A 19945-nucleotide genomic window follows, 5' to 3' on the forward strand; every position below is an offset into this window, starting at 1 on the left:
GCCTACTTAATCCGCAGGCAGCTGGTGGCCCAGCCTTCAGTTCTGCTCAGCGGCTGCCAAGCCGTCTCGCCGAGCAGATCCTCCAAGATCACAGGCTTTTAAATCTGTGCAGTATATCCCCTGGAACACCAAACTGTTGCCCCAAGCTTGCAAATGCTGTTGCTTTGCTGAGCCCCCTCCCTCTCCAGGAATTTCCTCCCTTTCTCTTCTAATTCTGAATCCTATGAGATTTCCAAGACTCCGGTCAAAGCTGAGCCTCCTCCAGGAAGTCTTCCCAGAATGCTCCTAAAATAATCTGCTTGGGAAGACTCAGTCCAAAGCTTTCCCTGATGACCAGCCACGTATGTTCTTTCCCTCTGTGGAATTTTTTTTTATGACATTTTATGATATTCTCTCAACACTTACATATTTTACCTTATATTATAAATATTACCGAGACAGTTTTTTCTTTCCTAATAGACCCCGATTCAAAACCTAGCGCCGGCTATGCTCACAATTGATTACAAAATTAGACAGAATGTGCTCCAGTTTTAAAGTTGGGGCTTTGTGGTGTATTCTGTGGTTGGGGTGTTGGCAGCTCTGGATGCTAAGAAGGGGCTGCCTCTTGGCCTCTGTATTCACAGAAAGCCCTCAGACTTGCTACCTGAGACAGCAGATGAGTTCAGTCCTGGTGCTGGCCCATTTGGTCAGGACTTTGTGACATCCGTGGACCCTACTGGATTTCTCTCTCTCCATCCTGGAACACTTTGTTTTCTCTTCCTCAACTGTTACTTGCAAACAAAGGCCTCTTTTTCCCTCCTCTTTACTGCCCAGAGCGCACTTGAGCCTCTCCAGGCTCACCACCCTTTATTTTCATTTTAAAATGTTTAATTTTGTCCCTTCCTGGCTACTTTGGTTTGGGGGCCCCGTGATGCTGCTGACCTCTTCTAGTTCTTGCTCTCTCCCTCCCTCACACACAATCCTTGGTCACGCCTCCATGCACTGCTCTTCCCTCTACCTGAGAGCCTTTCCCAGTTTTATTGTTCGGCTAGCTCTGACTCCTAAAGTGGTAAGGATTCCTAAGGGCAGTCACTTTAAAAGCCTGGACTCTTCCAATGCTCCTTTATAGCCAGACTTTTATCCATGGTCATCAGATAACCTATGGGCAGATGCCACCTGATCCCAACTCAGCAGTTTGTGTTTAGGTGCAATGATGTAATTGGCTTTTAGCATTGTGGGTCTTTTTCATTTATTTATTTATGTATTTTTTTAATTGAGGTATAATTAACATAACATTCTGGTATACAACGTACTGATTCAACATTTGTATATATTGCAAAATAGCATCGCATCTTAAAAGGATCGATGGGTGTCTTAGTCAGCTGACTGCCGGAATAACAAAATCCCATAGACTGAGCGGCTCAAACAACAGAAATTTACTTTCCAACAGTTCTGGAGGCTGGAAGTCTGAGAAGGGGGTGGGAGAGTTGGAGAGAGCAAGAGAGAGGGAGAGAGAGAGATGAGTTCAAAGTGGGAAAGAGCTAGCATTCTGATGTCTCTTCTTATAAAGGCACTAAGCCCGTCACGAGGACCCCACCTTCACGACCTCTTCCAAACCGAATTATCTCAGAAAATCTCCATCTCCAAATACCATCACTGTGGCGGTTAGGGCTTCAACATATGAATTGGGGTGAGGGAGACACATTTGGTCTATATCAGTGGGTGAGTTGCACCCGGAGCCCCCCTGAATGCCTGAGTACCCTTGAAAAGAGCCCTGCGCCATCTCTGGGTGACAGCCTGGGACCACAGGACAGGTGCAGCGTGTGCAGTGGCACCTACTGCTGGAGTCTGTCCCTTCCCTGACTCAGCAAGGTGGGGGAACCTGCCAGCCTGCAGATGAGCAAATACGCCCCTGCCCTGAGTGCTGACACCTTGTTTGTCACCTTTTATTCTTGGGGTTCACTCTTTTCTTCCCATCGGGTCAGGAAGAGCAGGGGGAAGTGTTAAAATTTACTTCTCATTTGCTCTTAAGTCTTTTGTATAAAAATTCCTCCCTGCCTCCCTCATTCAGAGGAACATCCTGGTCTGATTCTGCCTTTAGAAATAAGACTTAGTCGGGGCGCCTGGGCGGCTCAGATGGTTAAGCGTCTGCCTTCGGCTCAGATCATGATCCCAGGGTCCTGGGATCGAGTCCCTCATCGGGCTCCCTGCTAGGCAGGGAGCCTGCTTCTCCCTCTGCCTCTGCCTCTCTCTCTGTCTGACTCTCATGAATAAATAAATAAATTAAAAAAAATTTAAAAAAAAGAAATAAGACTTAGTCTTTATTTACAGAGCAGTGGCACAGACTCGGCTCAGGAAGCCCCATCACTGCAAAGCCTCCAGGCATTGGCTTGGGACAGCCCAGGGCTCCTTCAGTGTCCAGGATCACTGCACTTCTTGGGAGTATCAGTAACCCTGGACTAGTTACATGACCTTTCTTGTGCCTCAGTCTTCTCCTCGGTCAACTTCAGCCAGCCGCTGGGAGGATTTCTTGACTGGTGTAAAGCACTGTACTACAGCGCCGGACACAGAACCCGCACTAGGGAAACCCTAGCTCGTACTTACTATGGGAGTTCTAAATTAGCCTGAGAAATGCTTTGCAGCTCCCACTTTGTGCCAGACATTGGGATAAGTGCTGGAGATCGAAATGTGAGCAAGAACGATGATGCTTTTTCCCAGGGCTGCTTCCTTTCCGAGTGGGGAGGAGGTGTTGGGGGAGCACAGAAGGTGCACACTTCTCAGTCCTGGGAAGATCTGGGAAGGCTTCCCGGAGGAAGCCTAGGTGAAGTCGAGATCTTAAGGAATAAAAAAAGTTAGCAGGCCAGGGCTGCGGGGTGCTAGGCCCGGGAGACTGGCGGTGCCTACACCAGAGGCCCGGGCTGGCGATGCATCTGGGACCCGCTGCAGTGCAGCTTGGCCCTTCTGCGTGGGCTGCGGCCAGAAGAGGCCGAATGAAACCGCCTGCGGGGGGCCTGCCCTCCGCGACCACAGCCCGCCGCCCCTGGGGGCCGAGCGCAGGATGGAGCCAAGCGGTCCGGGACCTGGGTCCGCTTTGCCCGGGCCGTGCGGCCAGCTCTCGGGACCGGCTCACTCAAAAGTGTGGCGAGCGGGCAGGGCCGCGGCGGGTGGGTCCGGCGCCACCCCGCGCGCCCCTCGGCCTGCCCAGCCACCGCACCAGGTGGCACCAGCCGCACCTCGGGGCGAGCCGCGCCCACCAGGGGCCAGCCCTGCCGGGGAAGCCGCAGGGCAAAGATAAAAGGCGAGGCCTTTTTTCCTTCTGCTTCTTCTGTTTAAAGGACTTACCTGCTTCCTCCCTATTAAGGTTATTTAAAGTTTCCTGGCCAGTATCATCTCCTGGGGACTTAATGCGCCTTCTAAGCCATTCGTCATTCAAGTCTCGGTCCCATTTTAAAGCCCTTTTTGAAAAGGAAGATGCGGACGGGAGAAAGCCTTTTGGAAATCTCTCTGGCTCAGCCTTTAGCCTTGGTTCACAGGGTTTCCATTTCTTGAACTGCTCAGCCTTGAGTTTGAGAGGAGACAAAAGCGTAATTGGCAGAGGTAATTCCAGTCACTTGCATCCCGCTTTGCAGTTTCCAGTCTTTGACCCGCATTGCCGCTTTTCCTCCCCGCCCCCACGAGGACACCTACGAGGGGCCTGCTTCAGTTTCCTGCCTCTCCTTCCGTTTTCGAACTCCCAGTGCTCCCCTCCCCCTGCGTCTCCAGCTGGGTGGCTGGAAGCATCCATTGGATTATGAGACATTTTCGAGCACCAGACCCGCTAGTGGGGCTGCCATGCGTCTTGTGGAGCTGTGGCTTGGTCATGGGAACGGTAAACTGAGACACTGCCGGACCTCAGTGGTAATAATACTTGGTCATTGTGCTTGACCTTGACTGGGATGTTTGGTTGACCCAGCACGGCATAACCCCCATGCCTAGGCCTGCCGGTAGTCTTGCAGGTGGTTTTATATTATTCTGCTCCCATCAGTGTAGTTTTGCCGGGAGGGTGGTGAGAAACAAATGCAGGATTCTTGGTGGAGATCTTGCAGGTTGAAGAGGATCGGGGCCTGGAGGTGGGGGTGGCAAAAAGCCATGTGGGGAAGTGCCAGGTGGGAACATGCAGAGGGCATGCAGAGAAAAGTGTTTCTACCCCTCCCTCTGTTAACTTGATTCTTCCTTTTCCTATCCAACTCCCAAGAGAGCCATTGTTATTTAGTGCCTGTTATGTGCTGGGCCTCCGGTGTATCACAGTAAATTCCTAAAACAGTCCTGAAAGGCAGGTATTATTTTCACCATTTTGAGGAAATTGAGGCTAAGTACTTTGTGCAAAATGGTGGAGCCAGGATTTGTACTTAGATCTTCTGGTACATTAAGAGAGAGACTGGACTGGAGTTGGAATTCCCACCCCACCACTTTGGCTGGACGGCTGGGGTATGTCTTCACATCTGAAAAAACGGGGTTCACGTAGTATATCCCCCCTGGTGTGTTGTGAAGAGTAAATGAGGTAATGCCTATAAACCACCTCGCTGAGCGCCTGGCACACAGTATGAGGTGTTGAATGTTAACTGTGCTGGTTGAAGTCGTGGTCCTTTTAATTATTGTGATTGGCTCGTGTTCACACTGTCTTGAGGTGAAACCCAGCCCACAGGGAAGATGGGCCTTGATCCCTTAGGCTCTCACGCCCTGAGCCACTGAGCGTTATCCAGAGCAGGGATGGGTGTGCTTGGCTGACCTGATTGGAACCGTGTGGCCCGACCACCCAGAGTGTGATCATTTTTTGCTGACCATCTGTGGTGTTTAATGTCTGACTGTATCCTTTCTGGTTTGGCTTCCCTGTGATCTCCCACTGCTCCCTGGAGTGAGGACACATCAAAAGGAGGGATTGAAAAATGGAGGCTGGAGACCCAGGCTCTGGGCCCAGCTCCATCACGGGTTTGATCATGACCTGGGAAGAGCCCCTATCTAAGGGTCCTTTCCCTCCGCTGCAAAGATCAGTTGAATGTTAATAGCAGCAACTCCGAGTTGTGGGGAGAATCAAGCGATAAAATCTGGGAAGGACTTTATTAGCCCCCAAGTGCTCTGTGCTCTCAGTAGTACTTGGTGTGCAGGTGTTTTTCCTCTTCTCTTTGTCCCAGAGAGAATACAGGTTTCTCCTGCGATCCAGCAGTGGAGAGTTCCTATCATGTAAAGCAAAGAAGCAATCATCGTTAATTTATATGGACAAACTTGTGAGCACTCCCAGACCCAGAAAACAAGCTCTCAAGCTTTTCTGATACCTTAGGACACATCTTGCTAGTGGGTGCACAGAATCACCCGAGATCAAGCACAGATGCTCACAGGCACGGTCCGAAGCTGTGGTGGCTTGGCGCCAAGATGTGAGTGTGGTTCCAGGGAAGGAGCGGGCTGGGGCCCCTCCACTGGCTGCTCTGAGTGCTCACTGCCCTCCTCTGATGGCTCGCTCGCTGCAAAACAAATACAGCATGCTATTTTCACTTCTTGTCCCTTTTCATAAAGAAATCCTCTTCAGATTTCTTTCTGTTAGTGGAAACAGGTACTAATGTAGGTCTCCCATAAAAGAGAAGTGGCGTAAAGTGAATTTTCAAGTAGCAAGGGATACCTGTACCCTGTCAATGCGTAGCCAGTAGGTTTAGTTATTATGAAACTGTTCGTCCATTCACCATGCCTTCCTTTGTTTGTTGGACAAGCACTCCCGGGAGCGACGCTGTGTCAGGCTCAGGTCGAGGCTCTGGGGTTCAGTGATGACTCTGGAGCTGGAGGGGAAGTCGCGGTTGAGGAGACAGGAGGAGAGAGGTGCCAGGGATGGGCCTGACGCCTTCCTTCACCTGCACTGCCCCATCTCATCCTCACAACCGTCTCCCAGGCAGCTGCTGTTTCCCAGCCCCATTTTGCAGGGGAGAAGACTGAGACACAGATGGCTTAATTCATTTACCCGAGGTGACACAGCCAATGGACGGAGGATCTAGAATTTAAACCAGAAGTCTGGCAGCAGAGCCTGTACTTTTAACTTCTCTGCGTCTGCTGAAAAGGAACTGGAGTCTGAGAGTGGGGGTGGGGGCTGTGCCTCTTCCAGACCACGGGTATAAAAGGTTGGGAGGGGCAGGGAGTTGAGACTTCTGAGGTTCCCTCCTGAGGAAGGCTGCAGCTCTGAGAAGAGGGGGAGCAGGTCCTTTGGCCAGGACCTGGGGGAGGAGTGAGGCTCTGCTGAGAACCAAGGGCAGAGGCTGGCCTTGGCCGGTGAGGGGATGGCAGGGCAGGCTGCGGGCCCAACAGAAGTGGAAGGTCTGCGTTTGTAACATCACCAGTGTGGGGGGTGCTGGGCTGCACAGCTCTCCAGTGTGGGTGCGGGAGCAGGAAATGGGACAGAGGGCCACGGCCAGCCCCCGGCCCCGTGGAGTCCCCATTCAATGTGCCACAGGAGCTGGACAGAATATCAGCTCCTACCTGTGTGTTGTTGTTGAGCACTGACCCTGAGCCTCCACCCCCATGGTGGCTGGGCCTTTGCCAGGGCTCAGGTGTTCTGGAAGCCCCACAGATGCTACTAAGGTGAGGGGACTGCATCCTTGCTGTCCAGGAACTGTCTTTGCTGGTGAAGATGTTCTATTTGTAGATGGTAGATGACCCCCTCCTAATCAGTACCTGGCTTGGCTTTAGTATAATGCCACCTGAGCTCAGTATTGAAGGACAGATGGTATTCCCGGGTTCAGGACAAACAGCATACATGGGGCGGGCGCTGCTGGTGATATTGATCCCAACTGACATGTGGAGAATGTTTGCAGGGGCATGGGAGACTAGGGAATTGGCCAGCGAGGCTCACGGGCCACATTGTGGAGGCTTCACCAACCAGTTAAGAAGTTTGGGCTTGGTCCAGGGTGTGTTGGGGGGGTCACTGTCCCCCACTCCCATACTTTGCAATTCATTCATTCATCAGACTGGAGCATCTCACCCAGGCCTGCCTGGAAATTCTCAAGCCCCTTGGCTTGAGGAAGGAGCGGCTGCAGGAGGGTCTTCTCTTTCCTCAGATCCAGGATGTTCTCACTGCTGGGCCGGAGGAAGACTCTCAGCTTCTGGAACTGGAAGGCGCTTGGTGTTTTCTCTCAGAACTAGATCCTAAAAGTATCTGGCAGCTGAATGAGACCAGCTGTAGTTATATATCACAGGGTCTTTTGTGGGGGAGTCTGAGTCCCTGACCCCCATTTCTAAAGTGGTCACTGTAAGACAACAGGGCCCCATGTTTCATGTGACCCTTTTGATGGCTGACTTGAGGGATTCCACCTGTTGAAAGTGGGGGTGGTGCGAGGCAGGTGGTTCCTGAAAGCTCCCCAAGCAGAAGTGGGGGTCAGAGGGATCTGTGGTCTATAAATGGTTCTTAAATAGTGAGAGCACTGGGTTAGGAGTCCAGCAGCGTGACCCAGGCAGCTCCCTCCCCTCACAGACAGCCCTTAGCGGGTGTGAGCGTGCTTGGTAGACCATAAACCGCACCCCTGCTGCTGCAAAGCCAGTTTCTAAACTGGCTCTGACCTCACTGGGAAAGGGCATTTTTTATTTTATTGTCTTTTATGTGTTTATATAGACGGAAGTTCTTTGAGGGCAGGAGCCTCCTCTAATGAATCCGGGTTTGCGGAGGGCTGGGCTGCAGGTAGGCACGTAGGGATGCTGTGTGGAGCTGTAAAATTCCCAGCTCTATCTACACATCATCGCCTGAGGATCCGGGTGGAAAACAGAAAGTCCCTAACCGCACCCCACATTGTTCCCAGATTTCCAGATGTTTGGTTCCAGGAGGTTAAACATCTAGGCAGTGGCCTGCATTTCCCACCGTGGCTCCCAGGCCTTATGGCTCCGAGTGGCCGTGGCTCCTGAACGCCTTCTCGCCCTCGTGTTCCGGCCATCTCTGGTGGCACCGTGGTTTCCCGCTGATCCCTCAAGCCCACGGGGGGCCCTCGGGGCTTCCACTGGGCCACCCCGTGGGTGGGAGCCGCTTCTCCTGGGGTCCGAGCGATCTTCCCAGCCCCCCACCCCTTCCTCACACTTCCGTGTTTTTTTCCAGGGCACAGAACGGAGCTTCTGTTTGCCGGTCATTCCGTGATCCTCACACGATGTAAATGAAAGCTGCTAAAACCAATAAATTCAAACCATGTGTGGGCACTGGGGAAGAGCGGGGGTGTCGGAGGCCTGCCGTGTGAGGTGCCGTCAGCTCTGACGGCCCCCGAGCTGATTTGTATATGAGAAAAGTAAATATCCAAAGTGGTAAACAGCCTTGGGTCTCTCATCATCGCTGAGATTTGAAGGCATTTAATAGGAACACACACTCTCTGTCTCTTATAAACAAAGTGAGATTCTCTGTGTGTGCTGACCTAAATTCGGCATTTTTATCTTTGGGAAAGCGAGCCAGTCATTCTCGTTGGGAGACCACAGGCGGTCTGGGCCGTTGGGTTGAGTTCTTCTTTCTGGTTTTGGCAGTTGGCTAGCACTTTAGCTTTGCAAAGGGCCACCTTTTCATCTCTCTTTGGTCTTAGAGCAAATGGGATGGGTGGCCATTCTCACTCCTGTACCAGTGAGGGACATGAGCCCAGAGATACAAGTCGACTTGCCCAAGACCACATAGCAGATCCATGCTGAGCCAGGACATCCCCCTTCACTCCTCATTTAGAACCCTCTAGCTCTCCAGTCCTCTTTCCATGAGTGAGACTTTTGTTCTCTCTAACTTAGAATCCCAGAGACCTCTTCGTCAACCCCTCCCTCATTTCCTCTCTTCCAGTGTCTGCTGGAGCTTGGCCTTCGGCTGGGTCCCTGCTTCCTCTGCTTTTCTATCCATGCCCTTCTTGTGTTCAGGAAAGAGCCCAGGGAAGGGACCAGACAGTCATGAGTTTGGGGTTCTGGTCTCTGCTTCTCAACTGTATGGCTTCCTATAAGTACTTTCTCTGAGCCCTTCAGTTTTCACGTATGTAAAATGGGGATAAGAATACCTGCCTTCTTAGGATGGCCACAAGGATTGAATGGAGCTCACATATGTGAGGATGCCCAGCCTTCTCAGTGACGGTGAACACTTCACCCCACTTTTCCTTCAATTCTGGACGCTTCCAAGTGACCTCCTCATTGGGCATTAAAAATGGATTAATCCAGGGGTGCCTGGGTGGCTCAGTCGTTAAGCGTCTGCCTTCGCCTCAGGTCATGATCCCAGGGTCCTGGGATCAAGCCCCGCATCAGGCTCCCTGCTCCGCGGGAAGCCTGCTTCTCCCTCTCCCACTCCCCCTGCTTGTGTTCCCTCTCTCGCTGTGTCTCTCTCTGTCAAATAAATAAAATCTTTTAAAAAAATGGATTAATTCTTAAAATTGCATGGAACTAAATATGCCACGCACACATACACAACGCGTACGTGTCAAACTGGGGAAATCTGACTCACATCGGTGCATTGTCTCCATATCAGTTTCTTGGTTTTGATATCGTACTATGGTCACATAAGATGTCACCATGGGGGGAAATTGGGTGAAGGGTATTCTTTCTGACAACTGCATGTGAGTCTATAATTATCTCAAAATAAAAATGCGAAGTTCAATTAAAAAATTAATTAACCTTCGCCACACCCTCATTCCCTCACTCATTCTTCCCCGCCCGCTGCACGCCAGGTACTACTCTAGGTGCGAGGCATGGGTCAGTGAACACAGAAAGAAAAAACCCCTGCCTCCACCTCCCTCAGGCCTTTGCTCAAATGAGGTCTCCCCATGACCACCTTATTCAAAATTTCAAATCACTCCCTAGAACTCCCTGTCCTTCCCTGCCTTTTTCTTCCAATGGCACCTGTCACCAATTGGCATTCCGTATATTTTACTTACTTATTTCTTTTTTGCCCTTCACCCGAGCATTGGAATGTCAACCCCGTGAGAGTGGAAATCTCTGTCTGTATGACTTTGTATCCTTAGCACCTAGAACATGCCTGGCACATGGTAAGTGGTCAGCTAGCTGATGTTTGTTAAATGACTGAGAGTGACCGACAAGAAACAGGGTCGGGGTTCAGGGGCGGGGTGAGTGCTGAAGGAAAGCAAAGCTGGGCGGGGGTGGGGGAGAGGGGCTGGTGAGATGGTGGAGGAAGCATCATGGGTTCTATCTAGTGTGGACTTTCTGCAGACCTGGCAGGCCTCCCCGTTGTGGGAGGGGTAGGGTCCTGGTGTCTTAGATTGTAACCCATCATTAAAGCTCTCTTCCTTTTAGTCATTCACCAGATGTTTCTTTGAGCTGTTACTATGTGCAGGACCCTCTAGAGCAGGTCGAAAAGGACCTTGCCCCGGGAGGCTTACAGGTAGGTGGGAGAGATGGGACAGGAATGCAAACAGCCCATGAAAAGGAAGAAGGAAGCCAAGCGGGAGAGCTAGGGGAGGGCCGCGGAGGGAGGGCTTACTGTCGCCCAGGCATTTCAGGAAGGAGGAGGTGTTGATTCCCAGCCTTCAAAGTCTGGGAGGATTTCAAAGTTTTTTTCTGGTCCAGCTGGGCTCAGCTTACCAACTTCCTTTTCCATGGGTCTCCTAAGGGATGCCAAAGCCCTCATCAGACTGCTCCCTGAAGGTAGACCTGGACACCCTGGCTGTGCTTATGCTATGACCTTGGCCCAGTGTGCCCTCTCTCCTTCGTCCTGTCTCTCTAAACCCTGTTTCTTCTTCCAGATCTAGCCTGGCCCTTCCTGCAGGAAGGCTTCCTTGATTGCCCCAGCTCCCACACTTCATCCTCTCTGACATCTGTGCCATTTGTAGTCTGTACCATACCATTTGACCCTTTGGGAGAGAGTGTTGCGTTGGACCAGCCTCACTGTGGGTGGCGCTTGAACCCCCAAATAGGGTAGGAGCTCGCTGCTAAGCTGGAGCTGTGGTTGCGGCTGGATTGACTTAAGAGCAGTGGAAAAATGGGATTCATCCTCAGAGAGGGCAGGATTTGTTATTTTTTTCATTGACCCCAACTTACCTCATTTTGAAACCCTGGAAGTTCAGCGAGGGGAGGGCTGACATCTGCCTTCACGACGTCTCAGGGTGGGCGGTTGACAAAGCAACTCGGCACACACAGCCCCAGACCGCTTAACAGACTTCAGGAATTCCTCTCTTTTCTGACGTCATTGCTGGAGTCTGGGCTCAGTGAATTCTTACAAAAAGACATGGGATATCTTTCCATGGAAATATCTTACTTACAGTCACCTCACATGCGTTTTTTTTTAAATAAAATTTTTAAATTTTAGAGCAATTTTGGATTTGCAGAATTATTGAGAAGATAGTACCCAGTTTGCCCTATTATTGAGATCTAACATTAATATGGTACATTTCTCAAAAAAAAAATATGGTACATTTCTCATGATAAGTGCACCAATACTGATGCTTTATTATGAACTAAAGTCCGTACTTCATTCAGATTTCCTCAGTGTTCACCTAGGGTCCGTGTTGTGTTCCAGGATGACATCCAGGATACCATATTGTTTACTGGCATCTTGCCTTTGACTTCTCTCGGCTGTGACAATTTCTCAGACTTCCCTTGTTTTTGATGACCTTGACATTGAGTATTAACCAGATATGTGTCCCTCAATTGGGACTTGTTTGGGGGTTTTTCTTATTATTGGATGTTATGCATTCAAAGGAGGAATACCAGAGATAAACAAAGTGCCCTTTTCTTCCTGTCTTATCAAGGGCACGTACTTCAGCCTGGCTCATCACTGTTGATACTGACCTTGACCACCTGGCTGAGGCGGTGTCTGTCTGATTTCTCCACTATGAAGTTGCTCTCCCCGCCATCCTTCCATACTGTACACACTGAAAGCAGTCACTGTGAGCATCCCACGCCTAAGGAGGGGGGAGTTTTGCTCCCCTTCAACTGATGTGTTTTGAATGGTTGCTATGTGCTGGGCACTGTCACCGATGCTGAAAATATAGTGGCAAATGAGACAGAAAAGATTCTTGTCCTACACGGAATTTTTATTTGAGTGAGGATTTAATAATGAATAAATACGTAAGTAATTTCAGAGTGTGATAAGGGGTATAAAGGGAAAAAAAGGGCAATAAGTTAGGGAGAGACCACAGTGCAGGGCAGAGGGAGGAAGCAGGAGAGGGGCAGCTGCTTTGTTTTCTTAGGCTCGGGGAGAAGGTGCCTTTCTAGCTGAATCTTGAAGGATGAGGAGGAGCTAGCCATGAACACCTGGGGAAAGCCCATTCTGAGCAGAAGGAACAGCAGATGCAAAGGCCCTGGGGTTGGGTTCATTGAAGGAACAGAAAGAATGTTGTGACCAGAGCCCTGTGTGCACAGGACAGGTGGGGTGAGACTTTCCGGTTCCAGGAAGGTGTTTGGGTTTTCTTCCAGCAGTTGAAGCCGTTGGTTTGAAGCAGGAGCAATCCTATTTGCTTTCATACATGAAAGACAGCTTCGGCTATGGTGCGCAGAATGGGTTCTCCTGGGGGCAAGAGCAGAGGAAGCTGGGGGACCGTGTGGGTATAGCTGAGGGATAATGGTGGCTTGGACCTGCCGGGAGCAGGGGAAGGTGGGTCTCACTCAGTTTTGGAGGTGGCACTGACAAGGCATCTGATGAGCTGCTGGTGGAGAGAGAAGAACACTGGTACACGCTTGCACGTTTGGGTCCATGGTAGCGCTCGTGACTGCAAGTAGGGGAGGCTGGGGAAGGAGCAAGTTTCGGTGGTAAAAGTACAGATCCTGCAGGATCGTCAGAGAAGCTCCGCTGGAAGGCTTTTTGTCTGGACCGGTGCTACAGCACCTTCGGGCTGTATCCCCTACCCTCAAGACCCGGAATAGCGTTCTGTGGACTCAGACATTCCCCTTCTCCGCAGCATTCACAGTGTTGAAGTAGGAGATGCCGAAGGCAGACGGCCATGGCAGGCAGTCTTGGTGGGGAACGTGGGCCAGTTACCGAGGGGCTCAGCTACAGGTCTTGAGTGGGATGCCCTCGTGCCTCTCCCAGCACCCAGCCCCGAGGAGTCTGTCTTTTCCTGTCCCAGCTGCCGCTGAGTAAGCCTGGATACGTTTGCAGGAAAGCCAGTCGGTGAGTGTTTGGTCAACACCAGCTACTGTGGGGTGCTGTCTTCAGCGTGGGCTGTGGTCCCTGTGTAGGTGAGCAGGTAAGACATAAACGTAGTAAGGGGACACAATGTGGGTGAAGAGGACACAACCAGACATGTACAGTTGGCCACCAGAGAGAATGCACGCGTCCCCAGGACACCTGGAGCCATCAGGGAGGACTTCCTGGAAGAGGTAGAAACAGAGCTGTGAATTTGAAGGGCACTGAGTGGCCTGCTGGGCCATGTGGCCAAGGTTTCTGTTGGGGAATTGGAAGGAGAAAGGGTTGGAAAAGTCAAATTATGGCCCATCCCACCAGAACGGGGGGGCAGAAGAGGTGCCCACAAACTGTTGGACGAGTGAGTGGTTGGAACATAGGTTCTGGCGATGCCTGGAGGGCCTCCAGCGCAGGATGAGGAGCTGTCCCCTGTGGGCCATGGGGAACCGAAGCCAGCTATAACCAGTGTTGAAGAAAAGTGGAAGGAATCACATCCTGAAGACAGACTTTTGAATTTCTAGCCAGTATTTAATTTATTATAAATAAGGATACTGCTCATAATAACAATAATTTTTATAACTACTTAATTGGCATTTTTTTTGCCGGGAAGACACAGTGGGTTTCATGCTTGGCCCCGGCTGTGTGTGATTAGGGGTTATTGACTGAGACTACGAGGGGCCTTTTTATCTTGCGGTTTCCTTGTTTTCTTTCCTCTCGGTTTCCGCTGATAGTCTGTCACACCGTTGGCTCTTCATCTGTTTGGTTCCATGAGACACCACAAAAGCACATTCTCTGACAAGGTCGATATGCCAGATCCTCACTATAACACTTAATCACTTAGGGAGGTCTCACTCTGGGGTGGAGGTGGGGGGGGTGGGGATGGAAAGAAAAGTCCAGATTGCTTTCATTAACTGCATTTTTCTTTCTGGCTTGGGGTGGGGGGCTTTGGTGGAAATCTCAGTCTTCAAGGCTGTTTCCAGGAAATCATGAGAGAGTGACCAAGGAGGTTCCGGAGTCTTGGGCACCAGGAGGCACCAATCACCTGCATGGGCATGCTGCTGGGCTGGGTGCTGTAGGAATGCAGGAAGAAGCCACCTGTCTTCCCTCTAGGAGGTAGTGTCTATGAGGGCAGGGGGTTGGGGCCAGGTAGGCCTACCTGCCACAAGGTGAACTCAATAAATTCTCGTTGATGGGAGGACCAACATGGTAATTAATTGTTTTAAGGATTCAGATTGGTGTGTGATCGCTTCCTGCAGGATTCACTAGCCAGGGCATCATGGGAGAAATGGCATTCCATATAGGGCTTGCTCCACTTATAACTGTCCCCAAGGCCACCTGCGTCCCACTGTTTTCTTGTGCATTGCCAGGTTGCTTCTCCCCACTTTGTGGATGAGAGAGCTGGCATTGAGAGGGTGAAGAGCTTCATTCATAGCACCAGGAGAGCAGGGATGTAACTGAGTGATTCACCAGTCTGGCTCAGGGGATGGCATGGTATTCCTACACGTAGTAGGTTCTCAGTGCCTACGTATTGAATGAATGAAGTATTTGGAGCGGAAACTGTATTGGAGATCCTCAGAAAGTCAGATACGTAGCCATGACACAAACTCAGACCTTGCATTTCCAAAGCCTGATTTCTTTTACCACTTGCCCAGTTTCATCAGGCAGAAAGGGGGTGTTAAATTAGATGACTGTTAAAAAATATTCACTCCCCAGGCTCCAGTGATGTAGGGTTTGGCCATGTGACTTGCTTTGGCTTCCTGCTGGGGCAGGTGTGCTTACTGGCTCCTGGACTTTGGGCTCTGTCACGTAGACTCGCTCTGGCCAGGGAGGTGTTAGTAGACGTGAAGCGAGCACCCTCTCACACCTCTGCCACCACCATGAGAAGCCAAGTCCCCATGTAGCTGCTGCCTCTCTGGCCTGGGTCCCAGTATGGACGCAGCAGCCCTGAGCCCAGCCCACAACGCAGAGGCAAACCCAGACGGATGCACAGCTTGAGGCCAGCCACACTCACCCCTGATCAGCCAGCTCCCTGTTGACCCACGGTGACAGTAAGTCATTATTGCCTTGAGCCGCCAAGTCTTGGGGGTGGTCTGTTCCACAGCCGTAGCTGGTTGGTACCAATGAGCAGGGCATCTCAGGCAGGGGCTGGCCCATCGGTCACGGAGGAAAGAGGGAGCAGAGGACCAGGGAGGAGGCTAGAGGTAGAGGTGTCAGCTCAGTCTCAGAAGGTCTTCCTTGTCAGCGTAAGGAATTTAAGCGTTTCTCAGTAGGCTGTGGGAGGCGCTAAAAGTTGTTGAGCACGGAGGGATGAGACCCAGCCCAGCTGTAGAAGGGTAATTTGAAAATAAGTGCAAAAGGGTTAAAATGGAGAGAAGAGGAAACCAAGGTCAACGGGCCTGTCGGGGTGCTGCTATTCTTTGCTGCCACAGAGCCTAGCACTGTGCCCCTTAAATAGTAAGTACTTAGTAAATATTTGTTGAGCGAAGAAATGTGTAACAAAATTGCCCCAGGGTTGGATAGTGAGAACTTAAGATAGTCGGAGCCTCTGATTAATTCCTCCATTGACGGAGTCATTTGTTCACCAGGACTTGTTGAGGTCTTCAAGAGGATAAGTAGTTGAACCTGGGTCAAGACTGGACGGAATCTGAGGAGAGGCCTGTAGGAGCCTTCCCTGTACGTCTTGCACAAGGGGTCTGGCCAACAGGGAGGAAGGGCTGGAATGAGGGAGGGAGGAACAGTGGGGGAAGTGGAGTCAGGCAAGGGGAAGGGGTAGCCTCAAGGGTGGGCAGGCGCCCCTCGCTTGGTCGTGAGGACACAGTGGGGTGGGCGACATCGCTGCTGGCTTCCCCTGGGACCTGGCAACGTGCCAAAACCCACAGCTCGTTCTGCAGAGACCAGGTTTGTGAATTCTGATTATATTTGATTTTTCCTTTCAGACCAGGCGGTCTGATCTTTTCAGGCTTTATGCCCACACCTTCATTCATTCATCTGCCTGGGCCAGGCCCCAGGTTGGGTGCAGGGGAGACAAGATGACTGAGACGCAGTCCCTTGCTTAGAGGAGTGCATAGGTCAGTCATTCACAAATCCCTAGAGTGTGACTTTAGCAAACCGTGGCCCTCTCCCGGCCTATTTCCTTACCTGTGAAATGGCTGCTGGGAGGCCTTGGTTCAAATCCCAAGTCTGTGCCTGGCTGGCTCTGTGACCTTGAGCAAGTCACCGTTTGACTGAGTCTCTGAAAGGTGGCGTGGTTCCGTTCTTGTAAGGTGTGAAGATCTCGAGGATGCTATATGTGACAGAGGCTGAGCGTGAGTGTGAGTGTGAGCGTGTTAGAAAGTGCCCAAGGCGGGTTGAGGGGAGGATAAGCCCGTTCTGCTACCAGCTGCATCCTGCTTGTGAGACCAGACTCACCCAATGACCCTTTATTTGCACCTGCCCCAGGTCAGGAGATGTCACCCCCCACCTGTGGATCTGCTGGGGAAAGAAAAACAAACAAGCAAACAAAACCTCCAGGCTTCAGTGATAATAGCCTAGGTCAGGAATGGTAAGCAGAGCCCATTTCCTATGTTAATGAGGAGTTAATGGTAGAGGCTGCCTGAAATCTTGGGCCAAGAATGATTCTGAGGCTCCAGGCCCTGGGACGCAGGGCTGTGATGTGTTAATGACGGCCACTGGAGAAACTGCAGGTGGCACCTACGCCAGGGGCTTGCCAGGGCCCGTATCTTTCTTTGGGCCACTCCTCGTGGCTCAGCCACCCATTCATTTATCATTCACTCAACACCTGATTACTGATGCCTCTGCTCTGTATCTGGGAGTGCCCTGGGTGCTGAAATTGCCACTCCAAAACAAAACCGTGTTCAGGGCCCTTGTGCATCTTACGTTCTAGTGGGAACAGACAGGCAGCCAATAGGAAACACAGTAAGTGAATAAAATAGTGGGCCGGAAGGTAATGTGTGCCGTGAAAATGGAAGTACCCTGAAGCACCCCTATTGTGACCCCCAGCGACAGTCTCGTCTAATGTACTCAGAGCAGCATATGACTCCGAACTGTTGCGGGGGCTTCTGCCCCTGGGGCTCATGCCTGCTGAGCCACTGAGATGATTCCAAGGGATGTTGTCGTGGAGTGTGTGTGTGTGTGCATGTGCGTGTGCACACCACAGTGTGGTTCTGTGTTCCTGAACCCAAGACGGATGACTTTGGACTAAACATTGTTTGGCATTTGTTGTACTTTCCTAGCTGCCCAGGTAACTTAAGTTTATTGTTCCTTCCTGGCTACTCATGCCCAAGTCCTGACCTTCGGGCAGCTGGCTTGGGGGTTTGAGGACCCCAGTGATGGAGGGACCAAAACCACAATTATTGTCCTAGGAGCAGCCTGCAGTTTACCTCCTTGGGCTCTCTCGGAAAACGGTTTACTGAGCAAATTAGAATTTAAAATAAATATTCATGAGGACATGTGCATCTGGATTGTGAACATGGAGTTATCACAAGGCAGCGATGTTATTTGTTTTGAATCAAATATTAACATGCTAATTTCAACAGTTCTTATCTCTCGGAGAGCAGGTAACGGAAGTCTGGACTAGACAGTACTTTCCCGCCTAGCTCCAGTTACCGTGGGGATCAGGCAACCAGGGCGGTGACTCTGCGTATAGTCATCAGAATCACTGGTCCTTGAAAACCACATTGCACACTGAGATAACACACAGTGACACCTCACTTGGGCAACATCAGTTTAGAGTGAGCTCTCCCACCCAAAGTGAGTTATCTAGATAATAAAATCATAACCGTTAGGTATCACGGTGTTAGCTGACATACTCACTTTGGATGGGAAGCTTTCAAAAGTATGTTTGTCACATACAACAGCAGATTTTTCAGTCGGAGACTCAGGGTGATTTCCAGTGGCCCCGGCCATCACATGATTGGGTGCATATGGAAGATGACCCAGGGCTACTGTCATTCCCCAGATTCTCCAAGTCTTGGTGACCATTTCTCCACCAACCCCGTCAGAGTCAAGCCGAATGTTTTGACTTCTTACTGGATTCAGCATCCTTTCAATTTACTGGCTGCTTTTAATCTTTTGTGAATTAGGAAGCTGAAGAATCAGATTTATTAAAAGTGAGTCCAAATCTAAACTAAATCATTTCAGATGAGACTACTGAAGCTTTCTCCTAGGAATCAAGTGCATGAATGTGGTGTGGTATCAATTTTGTTGTTTGAACATGCATTCTGGACATGGGAAGTTACTAGACATGGGACTTCCGGATACACAAAGTATAACTGTGTGTGTGTGGGGGGGGGGGGTTGTTGGTAATTAGGTAATTCGGTTTCTATAGGGCCCTCTCTTGGCACAAGGATCCAGTGTGTTCTTCATGGCTCTGATTAGTGGGTCAAAGCTTCCAGGAGGCTGATTTCAGCTCAGTAAAGGAAGAATTTGCTAAGAGAGAAGTCTGGTCATAGAGTGGCTGCCTTGGGGGCCAGGTGTTCCTATTACCAGAGCTGTTCTAACAAAGGCCAGGTTACTCATCCAAGCACATGGTTGAGGGGCTTTAAACATCTGTCAAGTGATTGACCTGGTTTTTAAATTTTTTAAATTTTGTCAGCATTGTTAAAGTATAATCGAGGTGTACTAAATGGTATATATTTGAAGGGATGGCCTGATTGGCTTTTAAAATCTGTTTTTAAGGAGCGCCTGGGGGACGCAGTCAGTTGAGCGTCTAACTCTTGATTTTGACTCAGGTCATGATCTCAGGGTTGTGAGATCAAGCCCTGCATTGGGCTCTCCGCTAAGATTCTCTCTCTCCCTCTCCCTCTGCCTGCCGCCCCCCCTTTAAAAAAAGAAAGAAAGAAAAAGGAAAATCTGTTCTTAAGATTGGGCAAGGCTATGTCATCCAAATGTAAGTCTGCATATCCACTGCATCCTGCAGTTCAGGTTAGCAGCTGTGGTGGAGTGAATGTTTGTGTCCTCCCCAAATTTGTATGTTGAATTCTTAATCCCCAATGTGATGGTATTTGGAGAATCGGCCTTTGGGCGATGATAAGGTTTAGATGAGGTCATGAAGGTAGAGCCCTCGTGGTGGGATTTAGTGCCCTTATAAGTAGAGACAACAGAGAGCTCTCTCTCTCTCTCTCTTCTCTCTCTCCCTGCCTCTCTCCCTCCGCCCCTCCCTCTCCCTGATGGCCACAGCCAGAAGGTTGGCCATCTACAAGCCAGGAAGAGAGGCCTCACCAGAACCCAACCATGCCTACACGCTGATCTCGGACCTCCAGCCTCTAGAACTATGAGAAAACATACTTCTGTTGTTTCGGCCACCTGTCCATGATCTTTTGTTTTGGCAGCCTGAGCTAAGACAGTGACCCTCTTCCCAGGTGGGGCCCAGTTACTGAGCTTTTGCTCGTGTGTCCACCAGGCAGTCTGGGAGGCTCCTCCTTTTCTCATTCTCACTGCAAGCTGAGCGTAGATGGGCTTCTCCCTGGCTCCTGAGATGAGACCTTCATCTTCAACAACTAAAAACGGATGACATTTCACTTTCTGTCTTGTGACAGCTGGGCAAGTCAAGTGCCCAGCTGTAAGTCCATAAAGGCTGACAAGCCTGGACCGCTGCCTTCCAGAAGGCTCTGCCCCGTCTGTGCCGGAGCTGGGGAGCAGCTGCCTGGGTTCTCGTGGGCTGGCCAGAGCTTCCAGATGTCACAAGGCACAGCCCTGCCACCTCCCTGCTGTTTGTGGCTGACTCAAACCCTCAGACCCTGTGCTGATGTTCAAAAGGATTTAATAGGCCTCTTTGTAAACCTTGCCAAACAGTTGTTCAAGTGACATGTATTGCCTCATGCAGCTGTGATGCTGAGTGCGGCTCGGGCTTTTTGTTTGTGTTCATAAACAGTGAGG

This window comes from Phoca vitulina, unplaced genomic scaffold (genome assembly GCF_004348235.1).
Source record: "Phoca vitulina isolate PV1807 unplaced genomic scaffold, GSC_HSeal_1.0 scaffold2, whole genome shotgun sequence".
In the NCBI taxonomy this organism is placed as follows: domain Eukaryota; kingdom Metazoa; phylum Chordata; class Mammalia; order Carnivora; family Phocidae; genus Phoca; species Phoca vitulina.